We start from the raw sequence: 16421 nt of genomic DNA, 5'->3' as shown, positions 1-16421 counted from the left end.
CCCTCGGTAGACTGCCGACGATATTCTGTCGACAACGACGGAAGTTGTAGATGCAAAGGCAAGGAGGTAATGTACGGAACCCTGGGGGCGAACCCTTTGGTTTTATAGGGGCGACGGATGCGAGGAAGGCAACCGTCCGCCTAGATCTCCGCGCCTGCCACGATTCGCCACCACGTCATCATGTGGGATATGCGCCCGCAATCCCTATCCTTTCCCTCCCAAGATGCGCCGAACGTTTCACCTTCCCGGGCGGACCAGGACTTTTTACCAATAGAAGAGATACGGGTCAAAAAGTGTTCCTCTGGCCCGCTTGGGCCTAGGAGTCCGAGGGCAGGCCCATCAATAGTTTTGACGACCATCCCAAGGTAGCCTTACGACGAAGGATGGGCCCGCGAGCGGCCAAACCCCAGGCACACGAGTGCCACAAGTATCTCGACCCTCAATTGAGTCTTAGCCAGGCTGACTCTTGCTAGATCCCCGCGAACAGGATACCAGGACTCCAATCGAACAATCTAGTTATCAAAACACCAAATCTCACAGCCATACCTACGAAGGGTCCGAATTACCCCCCGGGCGATTCTATCTGAATCACCCAAGGGCTCAGGGGCTACACACGATGGGTGCGCTCGGGCGCACCCTGTGGCGAATCAAAATACCCCCTAGGCAATTATATTTGAATCACCCAGGGACTCGGGGGCTACACCCGATGGGTGCGCTCGTGCGTACCCTCTAGCGAATCGAAATACCCTCGGGCGATTCTATCCGAATCACTGGAGGCTACTGTTAGGGACCGAATACTAGGGTACCCAAAGACGAGGAGCTAATAACCATCAAATGTTGATGCTTCCGAACAGACAAGAACGCAACTACACTTCTTGCCCAAACGACCGAAGGATGGCTCCGCCTCGCCCGACCCCTGAGGGCTGGCTCCGCCTCACCCGACCCCTGAGGGCTGGACTCCGCCTCGCCCGACATCGGGGGGCAAACTCCGCCTCGCCCGACCCCCGAGGGCTGGACTCCGCCTCGCCTGACGTCTGGGGGCAGACTCTGCCTCGCCCGACGTCCGAGGGCTGGCTCCGCCTCGCCCGACGTCCGAGGGCTGGCTTCGCCTCGCCCGACGTCTAGGGGCAGACTCCGCCTCGCCCGACGTTCGAGGGTTGGCTCCGCCTCGCTCGATGTCCGGGGGTAGGCTCCGCCTCGCCCGACGTCTGAGGGCTGGCTCCACCTCGCCCGACGTCCAGGGGCTAGGCTCCGCCTCGCCTAACGTCCAGGGGCAGACTCCGCCTCACCCGACATCTAGGGGCAGACTCTGCCTCGCCCGACGTCTGGGAGTAGACTCTGCCTCACCCGACATCTGGGGGCAGACTCCGTCTCACCCGACGTCCGAGGGTAGACTCCGCCTTGCCCGACGTCTATGCGTTACTCCTTCATAACTACGCGTGCAGATAAGGTGGGGCACTCAAGTCAACCACAATACCGAGGACCATACCATACACCCTACAGGAAAGTACCATCAGGATATGACTAGACAGGCGCTTTAAGCCCTTCCAGGCATGTCAGAGCCCAAATAGTATTGTGGGCGCCGACATTTATCCTACAGTGTTATGGGCGCCGACATTTGCCCTCGGACACGAATCCTGACGGAAACATACGACAACCACTACGGTCCAGGAGGAACCTCGTGTCATCTACAGTAACAAACGTGGGGCCTCTACGCCGTCTGCTCCCCATAGGGTCACGACTCGGCACCCTAGTGCATCGCGCCACCCGCCGAGGCGAGATGGGACGTGACCACTTGCTTAACGAAGCCAGAGCATGGCCCTATCAGGATCACCGAACGTGCTATCCCTGGCACTGTCTGTCGTGTCAGCAGGGCAGGCTCAATGAAAAAGGAAGACCCAGCACCTTCGAAGGACCTTCTTTGCCTCGGGTTTTTCTTCTTTCTCCCATCTGTAATCCTTGCTCCCCCTTGATCTATAAAAGGGAGGGCAGGGCACCCCACTAAAGAGACGGATCGATTCAACACACCACGCATCACATAACACACAGTTGAGCAGCAACCAAGCTCTCAACGCCCTTTTCACCTTTCCATCAGAGACTTGGGACCCGTCCCTTTCTTGACCGTTTGTACCCCCTACTATGAACATTTATGTGCTAATAACATGAGCAGCAGCCGCAAACTAGACGTAGGGACATTCTACCCGAACTAGTACAAACCTTGTGTCTTTTAGCACACCATCCGGGCCCAACGCGCAATAAATACAAATTTACTAGTTGGTGTTTACTCGAAACACCGACAGTGTTCATTTGGACTAAGATTTCCTCCCCCGTTAAGTGCCTTGGAGGCTCATCATGCATGACTGTGCCCTTTCTAAATCCATTAGCATCAGATCTGAGTACATGGTCTATAGGTAAGAAGCGCCTATGGCAATCAAACCAACATGCCTTACCACCATTACGGAGTCGGAATGCTTTAGTGTCACACAAGCATACTGGGCATGCAAGCCTACCATGGGTGCTCCATCCAGAAAAGTTACCATAAGCAGGAAAATCATGGATTGACCACAAATAAGTTGCCTGCATTTTAAAGTTTTGCTTGAGTGAGGCATCCCAAGTTTCAACCCCTTCCCATAAGTTCAGTAGTTCATCAACTAAAGGTTGCATGAGTATGTTAAGTTTCTTTCTAGGATGTTCAGGACCTGGGACTACAAGGGCAAGGAATATGTACTCTGACTTCATGATAATGCCGGGAGGAAGATTCAATGGAGTCACAAAAACTGGCCAGCAAGAATAAGGAGCTGCATTTATACTGAAGGGTGTAAAGCCATCTGTAGCCACAGCAAGGCGGACATTTCTATGATCAGAAGCAAAATTAGGAAAGTCTTCATCAAACTATTGCCATGCTTCCCCATCACATGGGTGCACCATCTTATTTGATGTGGACCGCTTGTGAGACTACATCAACTTTGCGGTTGTTTCATGTGCATATAATCTTTGTAGCCTATCTTTAATGGGAAGGTACCGCAATACTTTACGTGGGACTCTATCATGTCCTTCCTCATAGCGCGAGGTACCGTAAACATCACACTTCTCTTTACTTATATTGTCCTTATAGTAAAGCATGCAGTTATTATAACACACATCAATTTTCTGATATGGCATGCCTAGGCCCTCTAATAATTTCTTTGATTGGTAGAAGTCTTTGGGAATCTTACTGTCTGAGGGCAAAAATTCATGGATTAACTCTAAATTTGCTTCAAAGTGTGCAACTGACATATTGTACTGTGATTTCAAAGCTAACAAACGTGATGTAGCAGATAGAGCGGAGTGTGTCGAATTATCAAAGGCTGGTTCATTAGCACTATCAACCATCTTATAAAAAGCCCGAGCTGAGGCTGTAGGCACCTCATCGTTGGTCAATGGATGACCATCAGCTAGGTCAGCTAACATATCATGCATGCGATCACATTCTTCGAAACTCATCACTTCCAACTTCTACATCAGTCTCTCCATGTGTTGTCCATGCACTGTAATCTTCCCTAAACCCATGTTTACACAAGTGCATCTCTACATCGAACCTTTTATGCCTAACATAGTTTCTACACAAGGCACATGGGCACTTAATGCACTGTAATCTTCCCTAAACCCATGTTTACACAAGTGCATCTCTACATCGAACCTTTTATGCCTAACATAGTTTCTACACAAGGCACATGGGCACTTAATGGTGTCATTTTCAACCAGGCTAACCATGGAGAATGCACGGTCTAAAAAGTTGTTTGTGTTTTCAATCCACTCATTAGAGGGGGCCTTCCCACGTGACCAACCACTATACATCCATTCACGATCTGCCGTGACTCTAAATCTGTTTATGAGAGAATATGAACAAAATAATTTCAGAACAAATTGGCACAGGAATCAACCAATAGAGGCATTGTAGTTAATGGCCAAAAAATATAGCGAAGCATGCAGCTTACAAACAGATACATCCAACTTAATGTCTAACACACAAATGCCATCTCAATCAAATGCACAATTGATGATACTTACTGCTTTGTTGCTTGAAACCGGTAGATGCTGGTACTGTTACCATACTGTTACACGGTACACAGATCGTTGCCTCCACAGATCCTCAATTCATACCTAAAAAGTTGCTAGAGACAATCAGATTCTTACACAGGAGAAAGCTATAAATGAATGACAGTCACCATTCACATGGGCAATGAATGGAGCATACCAGCCAAGCAAAAGGCACAAGCTACTCAGATCAAACCTGAAAAAAGGTACAACAATCTATTTAGCTATGGATGTTAACCGCATAAATATGAAAATGTCCAGTTGCTACCATAAATATTTTAGTTCGCAACTACCAATCCTAAATATATAGATTGTTGCTACCATAAAAAGAACCTTTTTCAGATCACTACACAAGATATGCACTCACAATAAAAATACACTTCCTCATCAATGCACCGCATGCATTCTACTACTAGTGTACTTGTTTAACATGCCATCACCAGCCTATATATTAAAAATACCTGCTGGTATTATTCGCTTATTTTCAAAGCCACCCAGTGTAGATCAGAAGGAGAATATTGGTAGACTGGGTTTCTTTAAAGATCACCTATAGAAGTAAGATGCAATACTTGCGATAACAATATAAGATGCTTCAGCTACCTACTTACTCGTGATGTTCTCGGTTGGCAGCAGTGGTGCTCTAACTCCTACAGCCACAGGCTAGCTTCCATCTTAAGCTTGCTGGCACTAATTTCAACCTTGATGCTATCTGCAGTTACAGGCTTCTTGGTCTCAGGTGTCAAATTCCCTTTAGCAACTTCCTTTGATCCTAGAGACTTATCCAAAATTGGGCCAAATGTTAGAAGAGTGTCTTCCAGAAAATCACATCAGAAGGGGAAAAAAGGGACAATACAGTGTAAGGTCTGAGATGCAGAACTACCAAACATATGCATCGCATCTAAAAACATCGTCCTACATACCAACAGATCACTTGTGAATCATTTTTATTAGCTACATTTTCATTACAGATTGTACAAGGTTTGATACAGAGAACTACAAAACATATGCAATGGATCTGAGGAGATGGTCTTACATATCAATACATCACTTGCATATCATTCTTATTTGCTTCATGGAACCTAGAGATTTATAGACGAATCCAGCAATGCAACTACTTTTGAACCAAAACTGAAATCAAAACAATACAATGTGCCCATCGCCAAGACTGACCTTGGAATCTGTAGGTTTCAAGTCCTACTATCAAATCAGATAAAAAAGAAGGAACCTATAGCAACTAAAAGAATGAACTTGAGGGCGCCGTCAAGCCGGAGGGCAGTATGCGCTGCACAGCCCGGCAGCCCTCGGATCCAGGATTTTATCAAAGGGTATGCCACGCCAAAATTTTCACATACATTTTGGTAAAAACTCATTTATCAACTCAGAATATAATTGTAAAATTTATGACTCAATTTGATATATAAGCAATAAAAATATGAGAATTATTCAATTTAAAGATTAAGCTGTAAAATTGCATGAACTACAATGTAAATTGTAACCGCCCACATATGGCCCAACCTTTTTTTCTTCCCGTTGCAACGCACGGGCATGTTTGCTAGTTAAAGATTAAGTTGTAAAATTGCATGAACTACAATTAAATTGTATACCCTAAAAAAGATAAATGTAAACTGTAAACACATGTCAAACATATATGAATGTGCGATGTAAAGAAAAAAATATAAACAGGATGAAAAGAAACGTATGCAAACTAAATGCTAACTAAGATCTATCACAAGCAAAAATAAAAGATAAGAGAATATCTATATGAGTACTATGTTAAAATAATACTAGCATACAGACTAAATGCTAACTAATTCTGGTTGCAGGATACTTTGATCTCAACTGGCAGCAAGGACCGGTAGTCAAGATCTAAAGGAGAAGGACAGTGCAGATGGAGAAGTTTGCCGGTCACTGCGACATGGAGCTCATGAAGATGGCCATGTTCAGACCCGAAGAGACCTTCAGGCAGCAGGAACCACACCACTCGAACGCAAGACACCTGAATTCAGGAATGTAGCTGCCATTCTTCTGTGCAACAGATCAATGAGTTGCGCCGACTGTACCGCATCTAGAAGCAGCTGGTGGGCTGCCTGTCCAGGCCGTCATCGGCTCGGAGCTCAGCTGCCGGCATTAGGTCGGCCGCATGCAGGTGAATGTGCAGGCGCCAGTCGTTTCATGCCCACGACCACGACAGACTAGATGAGTTCCTCTATACTATACACATGGGTGGATTGCAGGGTACCTGTAGATCCGCCACTAGCCACCGACCGCTTGAGCAGGACCCGCCGCAGGAGCCGCTGCCGACCGCGCAGGAGACACCGCCCGCCGCGCAGGAGCCGCTGTCCGCCCGCGCAGGAGCCGCCGCAGGAGACTCGATTTGGGAGGCAGACGGGAAGGGGGCAACTGGATAGGGTTGCGAGGCTGGGCACCAGGCGTGTGGATGGTAAAAAGGCCAGTGTTGGGCTTTTGTTTATAGGCCAAAATCTAGCGCGGGAAGTTTGGCGCCTTCGATGCGCGGTAAAGGGAAAAAATTCTTGATGGCTGGCACTCAAGGAAATCAGTGCTTCCTTGAGTGCTTCTAAATACACTCAAGCAAATGCATATTTTTCTTGAGTGTGTGAAATAACACTCAAGAAATATATTTTTTTTTTGGGGGGTTTTAGCCACCGCCAAGGTAATACATATTCCTTGAGTGCTCAATCTCGCCCCTCAAGAAAATTGATGACCCTTGAGGATATTTCATTTTGTGGTAGTGTGAACAGAAGATAGATGCTGCTAGGGTTTTGAAGTTGCTATATTCAAATGGCTTCAACGGTTGGTCTGACCAAGCTATTGGATGATCAGCGGATAGTTGTCAGAAGGCCTTGAGAAATGTGATTGTGTCGAGAGGTCGCAATGTTGATGAATGCATAGGACAAATCATTGGAGAATTCACTTCTTTTCCACCGTTGTTATCAAGACTCATTTGAGAGTGAGAATCCATAGCACATGTTCTAACCAAGAGCCTTGATCCTCCAACAAGAACCGACATATATATAAATTAGGACATTTCTTAGATGAAGAAACTTGCATTCGGTAGAAGTTGGGCTTGAAAAAAGTAAACTTGGGTGGCATGCAACTCTCAAGTGAGGACCCAAGCCTCACCGCACTGCATAATTTAAATCACAAATTTGGATAACGGCGAGAGCTGAGAAGACTAGTGACCACGCGCATAAGTTGATGTGCATCCATGGCACACTCGACGGTGGTGGTGCGACATCACGGGTGCTAGCTACGTGGGTGAAGTACGTATTGGAGCGGGTGGTATGGTTGGTAGTGGAGTGCTGCCAAGATAGGTGAGGCGTTGGAGGAGGACCAGGTGGGGTGATTGTGATAGAGATAGGTAGGACAACAACAGAGAGCGCACGCGCCAAAATGAGCTCAGATCAGCATGGCACTACATGGGAAAATAATAATGGAGCCTAATGGCTACCACATCAAGACATGTCTCTTGAAGCACGTTTGTGGGTTTCAAAAAATCATAGATGTGCCTTCTTTAGTCGCGCCTCTGATGACATCCCCTCTCATCAAAGCCATGAACAGATTGGGACGGATCTTGGATGGGGATCAAACATCAGGGACGTGGGTATTTGAGACACAACTTTGATGTGACCCTCTCTCATTGGAGATGCGGGTGAGTTCAGACACGTCTTGGATGAATCTCACATCCGAGACACATCTTATTTGGATACGCCTCTAATCGTTCTCATGTTAGAGACGTGTCTTGTTTGCACATGTCTCTGATATTTATGCTCATCAGGGGCGCGTCTCTAATGAGGGGCATTCTTAGACCTATCCCAAAAAAAACAATATCACAGAAAAAGCATGGTTAACCGCATCTCTAATTTGTCATCAGCGATGGGTCCTATTGACTCGTTTCTGATGTGTGCTATTTTTATATTGTGAGGATTGTCTTGTTCCTATGCAAACAATGGATGTTTTATATGGAACAACGACGGTTGCACCAAAATTGGGTGTCTTTTGCTTTTCTATGATGAAATGATTTAGTCTACCAGCATGCCACTGTTTAACTAACAAGGTATATCACTTGTTCTTTTTGTTTCTTATAAAGCCTTCATTTCAGGAAAATATGCAAAGACTACATTTAACATTCTAGAGTTCTAAAGCATATTATAGTAAAATTATATCAGATTTTGTACAATGTTGTGTATTTTTTTGAGTGATGACCTAAAGAATAAGTTCACCTTACATCCAAAAACTAAGGACCGTGTCTAATTTTTAACCCTTAAAAAACCACATATTTTTAGCAAACAATTTTTTAGCGACCTTAACTTGAATTTCGAGGGAGACGAGGTGTTGATGTGGCAACGTGGCTAGGGCCAAAATAATTATTGCATTTTCATATTTTTAACAAAAAATTCTTTCATTTGTGCTATGGAGCACCTACATCCACAAATATATAACAAAAATGTAATTTGACTATTTAAATACTGAATAAAGCAATTTTCTATATGCTAATTAAAGTTATTCACTACAGAGCAAATTGAATTTTTAATACTTATGTATGCATTTTAATAGTTATTTACCGTGATATGCTAACTTGATTTTGTAGAAAATGGATTCACACGTAGCATTACTGAAAACGTAAATCAATTTTGTACAAAATGTAGTTTGATCATAAAATAAAAAAGGGTTTGGTATAGTTTTAGACACACTATCTATTTTAGTTTATTTTCAATTTCATAAGGGTTCAAAATTTCAACGAAAATTCGTCAAAAATTTCATGAATTTAGGAAATTTCGGGGGTGGCTGAAATAAAAAAACCAAAATTTCGTATTACACTAATACACATGCTTTATTGTAAATTATAACGCTAGACTCATATTTTCTATTTTTATGTGCAAATTTTCTACTCAATAGATGCGGAGGCATAAATTATGCTAAAATTTTGTTTATAGCTAAAAATTTTAGAAAAATTGTATCTTTTGTTAACTAAGTCTCTAAAAAAATACATCAAAATTTCATGAACTTCTGCAATTTTGGGGCTGTCCAAAAAAAATTGAAAAACTGTCACATAATACTTTATGTTACTTAGAAAATTTTATTTATATTTCAAAGCCAAAGTTTCTCAAAGTTATTAAGCCATTTTTCGATTCAAATACTCTTTAGTGGTTGGCTCTACACTGATCCAAACGAAGCCAAAACTGAAACTAGTTTGCAGAATGGTGAGGAGCAATTTTTTATCATGTAGCGTGTATTTGGTTGAGTTGGGCAAAATTAGATGGCCGAAACCCACAATATCTGTTTGGACTTTTCAATTTACAATATCAAAATGAAATTAATTGTGTAGAAACGAACGTATCTTGTCCACATGTTCACATCGAACGAGTTGAAACATTTCATACGGCACGGCGAAAACATATGTTGTAGGAGAAGCGAATTGCCGTCTCGGGTAATCACATCCATCCAAGTCCAAACCACTCCGTACGTTATATCCATCAGTGCACGTTCATACTTCATATACTGCTAATAACGTAGGAGAAGCGGAAAGACCACTATATAATACCACGCACGACGAGACTTACCTCAAACCATCAAGCAAATCAGAGAACAGGAAGTAGGAAAACCAGAGTGCCAGCCTGCGAGGAGAGCCTGACCATTTTTTTTTCAGGCTAGCAAAGATGACCACTGCCGGAACTGTTGCCACCATGGCGATGTTCCTCCTGGTCACGCTCTCTGCTTCCCAAATGGCGTCCTCCCTCCGCCCACACGCTGGCCCCGGCGCATGCTGCCCCAGCGGGTACCTCCCGGGCCGGTCTGGCAATTGTGAGAAGAGCAACGACCCGGACTGCTGCGACCCGGGCAGTATCGCTGCTCGCCGCCGGTCACAGCCAGCACCAAGGCAGTGCTGACGCTCAACAGCTTTGAGAAGAACATTGACGGCGGCGGCCTGTCAGAGTGCGACAACGCGTACCACAGTGACGAGGAGAAGGTCGTCGCGCTCTCAACGGATGGTTCAGCAACATGGCGCGTCAAGATCAGCGCAAATGGTAACTCCGTGTATGCCAAGGTGGTGGATGAGTGTGACTCTGTGGAAGGCTGTGACGAGGACCACAACTTTGAGCCGCCATGTGACAACAACATCGTCGGCGCGTCGCCGGCTGTGTGCGTGGGACGCCTTGGGGCTCGACCAGAACATTGGGATGGTAGACATCACCTGGTCCGAGGAGTGAACATCAGCTACATTTTCTGGTTATGTTTGCTTTGTTGGTGAGATGTGCTGTGTAGTGTGTATAAGGAGATAGAGAGATCGATTCGTGGTCCATACTTCAGGTAGGGTCGTTGGCTCGTGGCACACTGCACTGTACGTATTGTATCCCATTGTATTGTTGTGTGTATATCATATGGAATAAAAGATGTCATTCATCAGTCTATATACGGCTTTACGACGGGCATTCATAGTATAACGTTGTGCCACATCATCAACAAGCTAGCATTTCCGGTGTCCAATTTTTATGGTATGCTAAATTTATCCCGCCTTACTTTATTTAGGACTTATTTTTGATAAATCCATCATCTCCCATTAAATGTGGATTCGTGTGGTGAATAGATTTATCAACTATACCAGACCCTCACCAATAGATTTCTCAACAATTTTGTGAAGCCATATCATCCAAGGGTCCCACAACCATAGGTCCACATGAAGTGGCAGTTGAACCATGACCTTCATCCATGTTCACAACTTAGGCAGAGCCGCCTCTCAGATTCCAAACATGCGAACTGAACATTCATTGCTATCCAACTCAGGTAGCATCGGCTCTTTGTTTCCAAACCAGCAAACTCAACTGTCATTCCTATCTATTGATCTGCCTCCTCCATCTCCCTACCGACGAGCTGGCCATTTTAAACCCCAATGGCCCCTTGCAGTTCTCATTTGTTGGGCTTCCTACTTTGCCTCATCAAACGCTCTCGGCCCCGTTCGAGCGGCTGGGCTACCACGATTTCTCACCATAGGTTGCTAAGCCAGTTTTGGTACCATGTCAAAATGAATAATTGACTCCACCATTGTGTTCCCTCTCATTGTGACGATTGAAAAAAAAATATAGGTCATCCAATTTGGACTTCAGACGAATAAAATGCAATTTTAGAAAAATCATCCAGCAAAAGCCGGTTAAACCGGTTTTGTAAACTTCTTAGCCGGTTTTGTAAACTTCTCCAAATTGAAGAGTGGACTCCACTGTTTTGTTTCTCTTGTCGAGACCATAAAAACATATATAGATCATCCAATTTGGAATCCAAATGAAAAAAATTACGTGTTGACATTAAATTTGGGATGGAAGCGACAAACCAGCTTAGGGAGTTAATTTGTGTCCTATGGATGGGCTTCCCAGAAGAAACCGGCATTTCAAAAACAAGCTAAGTGGGTTTTCATAGTCTAAGTCAAAATCAAATCTACTTCAATGAGAACTCGACCAATCATGTAGGTAACTTGCAGATTTTTTCTAGGATATGTTTTCTACTGGGATAAGACCATCTTTACTATATATATCAGAGGATCACAGCCGATTGAGGTATCCAACACACAATCATAAAAAAAACAACTTACTATCATGTTCCCCTACCTTTAGCTCTTCCAGCCCATTACTGTTTAGCACCTGTCTCGACGATATTTATTGATGTTTTAGGTGTCCTTACCGACCCTAGGGCCACCCCATTGTGCTAGCTCCTCCCCAATGGGTCTTTTCGGGAGGTGTTCGTAGATTTTTCGGGCGAAGAACGAGGGTCAAATCTACATAGCCGAACTTGCTGGTCACGCTCACTATTTTTTACCTCCCTTGTTGCATGCATAGCCACATGGTCCTTAGGCAACCTCAGGCGATCTAGCTCTTGCTAGTGTGTGTGACCAAAATTTACATCAACAGACTTTTTTGGTGACTCTGCTAAGGAAGAAAGAGATCCAATCTATTGTCAACAAGTCTAAAGACATGGCAAGAAGATGAGCGATTTAACTGATCCAAAGAATCAAGATAACATTGACTCATCCGCAATGTTCGAGCAACTTCCTGAGGATCTTCGCAAGATGTTCGAGGCCAAATATGATGCCGATCTAAAAGCAGTTCTTGTGAGCTGCACGATGGATTGGCGGTATGTGGTCATCCAATACAAAGATCCCATCTCTAGTGACCCTTCAACATCCACATCTACAGCATCTGAGGTAAAGGGCGATGAAAAGGTTGATGATCCGCCACCTACTCATGTTGATTATGCTAATATGCTAGATGATCATAAGAAAATGAGTGGTAATAACCTTTGTAAGGAAAATGAACCTCATGGCCCATTTAGTTTGGTTTTTGGTTTTTGATGATCAACAAGACCATTTGGACTAACATTATTTGCTAGTGTTTTTGGATATAGTTCAAAGGGTGCAAAAGTGGACTTGGACTTAGGCAACAAGGTGATCCAGAGGATCAACACCTCAAGCAAGACATTAGAAGCATTGTTGAAGACCTAAAAGACAAGCAAAAGTCCAAGACACAAGATGGTACCAAACCGGACGCAAAGATCAAGAAAAAACAAGTCGAAGAAAGGCTCTAAAGGGTGTCAGACCCTAGGGGCGTCGAACCCTAAAGGGGTCGGACCATAGGGCAGACCAAACCCCAACACAACATCAGTAGGGCGTCGGACCAAACAGTCCCACTGTTCATGTGTAGGAGGAGTGTTGGACCGAGCCAACAGTGAGGCGTCGGACCAACAGAGGCAGCATGCCATCGTCCGACGATGTCTAGAGAGGTTCCAAAGAGGAGATTGGGGCGTCAAACTGGTCCGAAGAAGGGCGTCGAACCATATGCCACGTAGATGCGCCCAAAGGTCAGATAACGGTCGAATCTAACACATGACCGTTGTGAGACACCGGACTCTGATAGCATTGGTTCGTCGACCAAGCATCGGATGGTCCAACAATACGTAGAATGCTGTACCAAGGTTTCAACAGTTATGTCTTTCTTTGGGGCTATAAATAGGACCCCAACCGCCCAAGAGAAGGTTGTTGAAGTGTGCTGAAGATATAGGAGTGTTGAGATACCCCACCAAGTGCTCTAACCACCACAAGTGCTTAAAAGAAGATTAGGTGATTAATGTAGGTGATTTATGAAGTGCTTAGGCTAGTTAGACCTGCTTAATCATGCTTGCTCTACGTTTAGGCCTAGTGTTTAGTGAGGTTTGCATACCTCAAAAACAAAGGTGCTTGCTCGCACCGTGTTTGTACTCGGAGGGGCTTGTAGTCTTGCGAGACCACACCAACCACGTTTGTCGTATGGCCGCCACTGTGTACTCGAGGGAACAAGGCCCGCGACGGTTTGGCTGGAAGCTCGATAGTGGAGATGGCGAGGAGCGGTCTGGGAGAGGCATTCTGGAGACCCACTTGTGTATGGGAGACGCCTAGTGCTATCCATGGAGTTACCCGACCGGGAGTATGGCCCTTGAGAGAGGCTCCAATGAGGACTAGGGAGAAACTTGCGCGTTTCTCAATACACGTTGGTAAAAATACTGGCATCGTCAAACGGAAGTTTGCATCTCTATCGCCTCTTACCTTCCGCATTTACATGGTGTACCTTGGTTGTTTGCTTTACCTTCCTAGCTTAGCTGATAGGATTAGAAGTTAGTTTGCATAACTATTGCGGTAGAGATAGCAACACACCTAGCAAAATATTAGGTTGTACATGTAGATAGTTTATCTTTGCATAGGTTTTGCTTAGATTGAAATTAGAGCCCATAGTTTATAAATAGTTTTTAAGTTGCCTAATTCAACACCTCCCTTCTTATGTGTCATGGTCCCTACAACCTTCTTTCTACAGTTAACATGATCATGATTCGTTTTGATACATTAGAAGATAAAAAAGTTGATCATATTGATGCATCTGCCGGTGGATCGGCCCTAGTTGCTAAACAATCTCAATATGGAATGACGTTAGGCTATTATGATAATTAGACCTTGTATTTACATTTTATAGTTCTTTACAACAATATGACAAATTGATTTTGCAGAAATTAGACTTGTACATAGGGTTATTTAAAACCTAAACCAATTTAGCACAAAATTTAGTTTCATCATAAAAAGGGTTTAGTTTAGTTTTAAACACCCTATCTATTTAGGTTTATTTCCATTCTCACTAGGGTTCAAAATTTGACCAAAATTTTGTCAAAACTTTCTCAAATTTGGGTAATTTTGGGGGTGGCCAAAAGGAAAAAAAACTGAAATTTTGTATTACACTAATGCACATGATTTGTTGTAAATATACAGCTCTAGACTCATATTTTATATTGTTTATGTTGCGAATTTTTCTACTTAATAGATGTGTAGTAATAAATTATGCCAATATTTTGTTTATATCTTCAATTTAAAACATTATATCTTTTTTTATATGGCCAAAACCCACAATATTTTTAGAATTTTCAGTTTCCATTATCAAAATGAAATTATTAAATATGTAGAACATATAAAGTTCACATGTTCACATCGAACGAGTTCACACATTTCATACGGCACGGCGAAAACACGTAGTACGTGATCGGATTGCCGTCTCGGGTAATCATATCCATCCAACGATTCCATACGTTATGTCCATCAATCAGAGCATGTTCATACTACTAATCTACTATATGCTAATGTAGCAGAAGCGGAGAGACCACTATATAATCCCATGCATTGCACGACGGCAAAGCTCAAACCATCAAGCAAACCAGAGCACAGGAAATAAGAAAAGCAGAGTGCGAGGGAGCTTGACCATTTTTTCAGGCAAGCAAAGATGGGCACTGCCGGAGCTGCAGCCGCTATGGCAATGTTCCTCCTGGTCGCACTCTCTGCTTCCCAAATGGCGTCGTCCCACCGCCATAGTGCCGGACTTGGCGTGTGCCGCCCCAGTGGGTATCTCCCGGGCCGGTCCGGCAACTGTGAGAAGAGCAACGACCCAGACTGCTGCGAGGATGGTAAGAAGTACCCGCAGTATCGCTGCTCGCCGCCGGTCACAGCCAGCACCAAGGCGGTGCTGACGCTCAACAGCTTTGAGAAGGGCAAGGACGGTGGCGGCCCGTCAGAGTGCGACAACGCGTACCACAGTGACGAGGAGAAGGTTGTCGCGCTCTCCACGGGGTGGTTCAGCAACATGGCGCGCTGCGGGCACCGCATCAAGATCAGCGCAAATGGTAACTCCGTGTACGCCAAGGTGGTGGATGAGTGCGACTCCGTGGAAGGCTGTGACGAGGACCACAACTTCGAGCCGCCATGCGACAACAACATCGTCGACGCGTCGCCGGCTGTGTGGGACGCCTTGGGGTTCGACCAGAACATTGGGATGGTAGACATCACCTGGTCCGAGGAGTGAACATCAGCTGCAGTTGATGGTTATGTTTCCTTTGTTGGTGAGACGTGCCGTGCTGTGTATAAGGAGATAAAGAGATTCATAGTCCATGCTTCAGAGTAGGGTAGTTGGTTCGCGGCTCATTGCCCTATACGTACTGTACTGTATCCCATTGTATTGTTGCGTGTGCGTGTGTGTGTATGGAATAAAAAGTGTCATTCATCTTCTAAATCAGTCTATCTAATCTTTTTAGATTAAGGAACAAATGTATTCCGGTCTCCCACATTCACAATCGAATGGGTACAACCAAATTGAACCAATACAAAACCATGGTCTAAGACCAAAGACTGCTAAGCAGACTCGCCCCATCTCCAGACTGCTGAAAATCAAACAACCCTTGCATTGTCTAAACACAACCCAAAGGATGCAGCCAAACCACAGACAGGTAAACAGCTAAACCCCAACTCCCAACTATAGCTAAACCGACAACACTCAAGTGTCCAATCACAGGCACTCAGGATACATAAAAAAGAAGTTAGTTCTCTAAATTTTTGTGTTGCTTCCACACAGAACTTCTGAAGATTTCCATCCATCATTTCCAACTTCATGCATCCAAACTTCATAACTTTCCTTTCTTCCTTTTTTGATAGCTATGACCTTCCGGTACATCTCCCTGAGGATTACTGTTCTATTCTCTTTTGATTCCTCCACCCACTGGATCCAAAAAATTGCAGTGACAAGCCTTCTAGACGCCTGCAACCCTCCTTCAACTTTCTTCCCTCTTCCTCTTTAGACAACATGGACCATTGCCTGATCCAAAAAGTCCCCCTGAAAAGTACCTGCAAGCAAGAATTAGTAACTCGATTTTGGAATACTGCCTCATTTCTATTCAACCATAATACCCAACACATGGCTGCAATCCCCACTATTATTTGATTTCTTAGTCTAGGAGCAAATCTCCTTATCCAAGATCTGAACATGTGAGTAATG

At 44.5% G+C, this 16421-nt stretch overlaps 1 long non-coding RNA gene and 1 pseudogene across 2 annotated transcripts in view; one reads left to right on the top strand and one right to left on the bottom strand.

The window, feature by feature from the left end:
* LOC136538874 (uncharacterized) overlaps window positions 1–6490 on the bottom strand; it is a 28240-nt gene extending 21750 nt beyond the window's left edge. The window contains exons 1-5 of one of the 2 annotated variants that reach the window (XR_010779477.1): window positions 6317–6490; window positions 4686–4853; window positions 4238–4273; window positions 4051–4143; window positions 3354–3865 (exon numbers count right to left, since the gene is read on the bottom strand). This is a non-coding gene — a long non-coding RNA (uncharacterized lncRNA). Of the gene's footprint in view, window positions 1–3353; window positions 3866–4050; window positions 4144–4237; window positions 4274–4685; window positions 4854–6316 lie in introns of those variants that run through there. The other variant, XR_010779478.1, reaches the window with a different exon arrangement.
* A 3265-nt stretch (window positions 6491–9755) lies between these two features.
* LOC136536583 (kiwellin-like) lies at window positions 9756–15464 on the top strand (annotated as a pseudogene).
* Window positions 15465–16421: the final 957 nt, after the last annotated feature.

The sequence above is a fragment of the Miscanthus floridulus genome, chromosome 2, assembly GCF_019320115.1.
Source record: "Miscanthus floridulus cultivar M001 chromosome 2, ASM1932011v1, whole genome shotgun sequence".
In the NCBI taxonomy this organism is placed as follows: domain Eukaryota; kingdom Viridiplantae; phylum Streptophyta; class Magnoliopsida; order Poales; family Poaceae; genus Miscanthus; species Miscanthus floridulus.
This window is presented reverse-complemented; position numbering and strand designations above follow the sequence as displayed.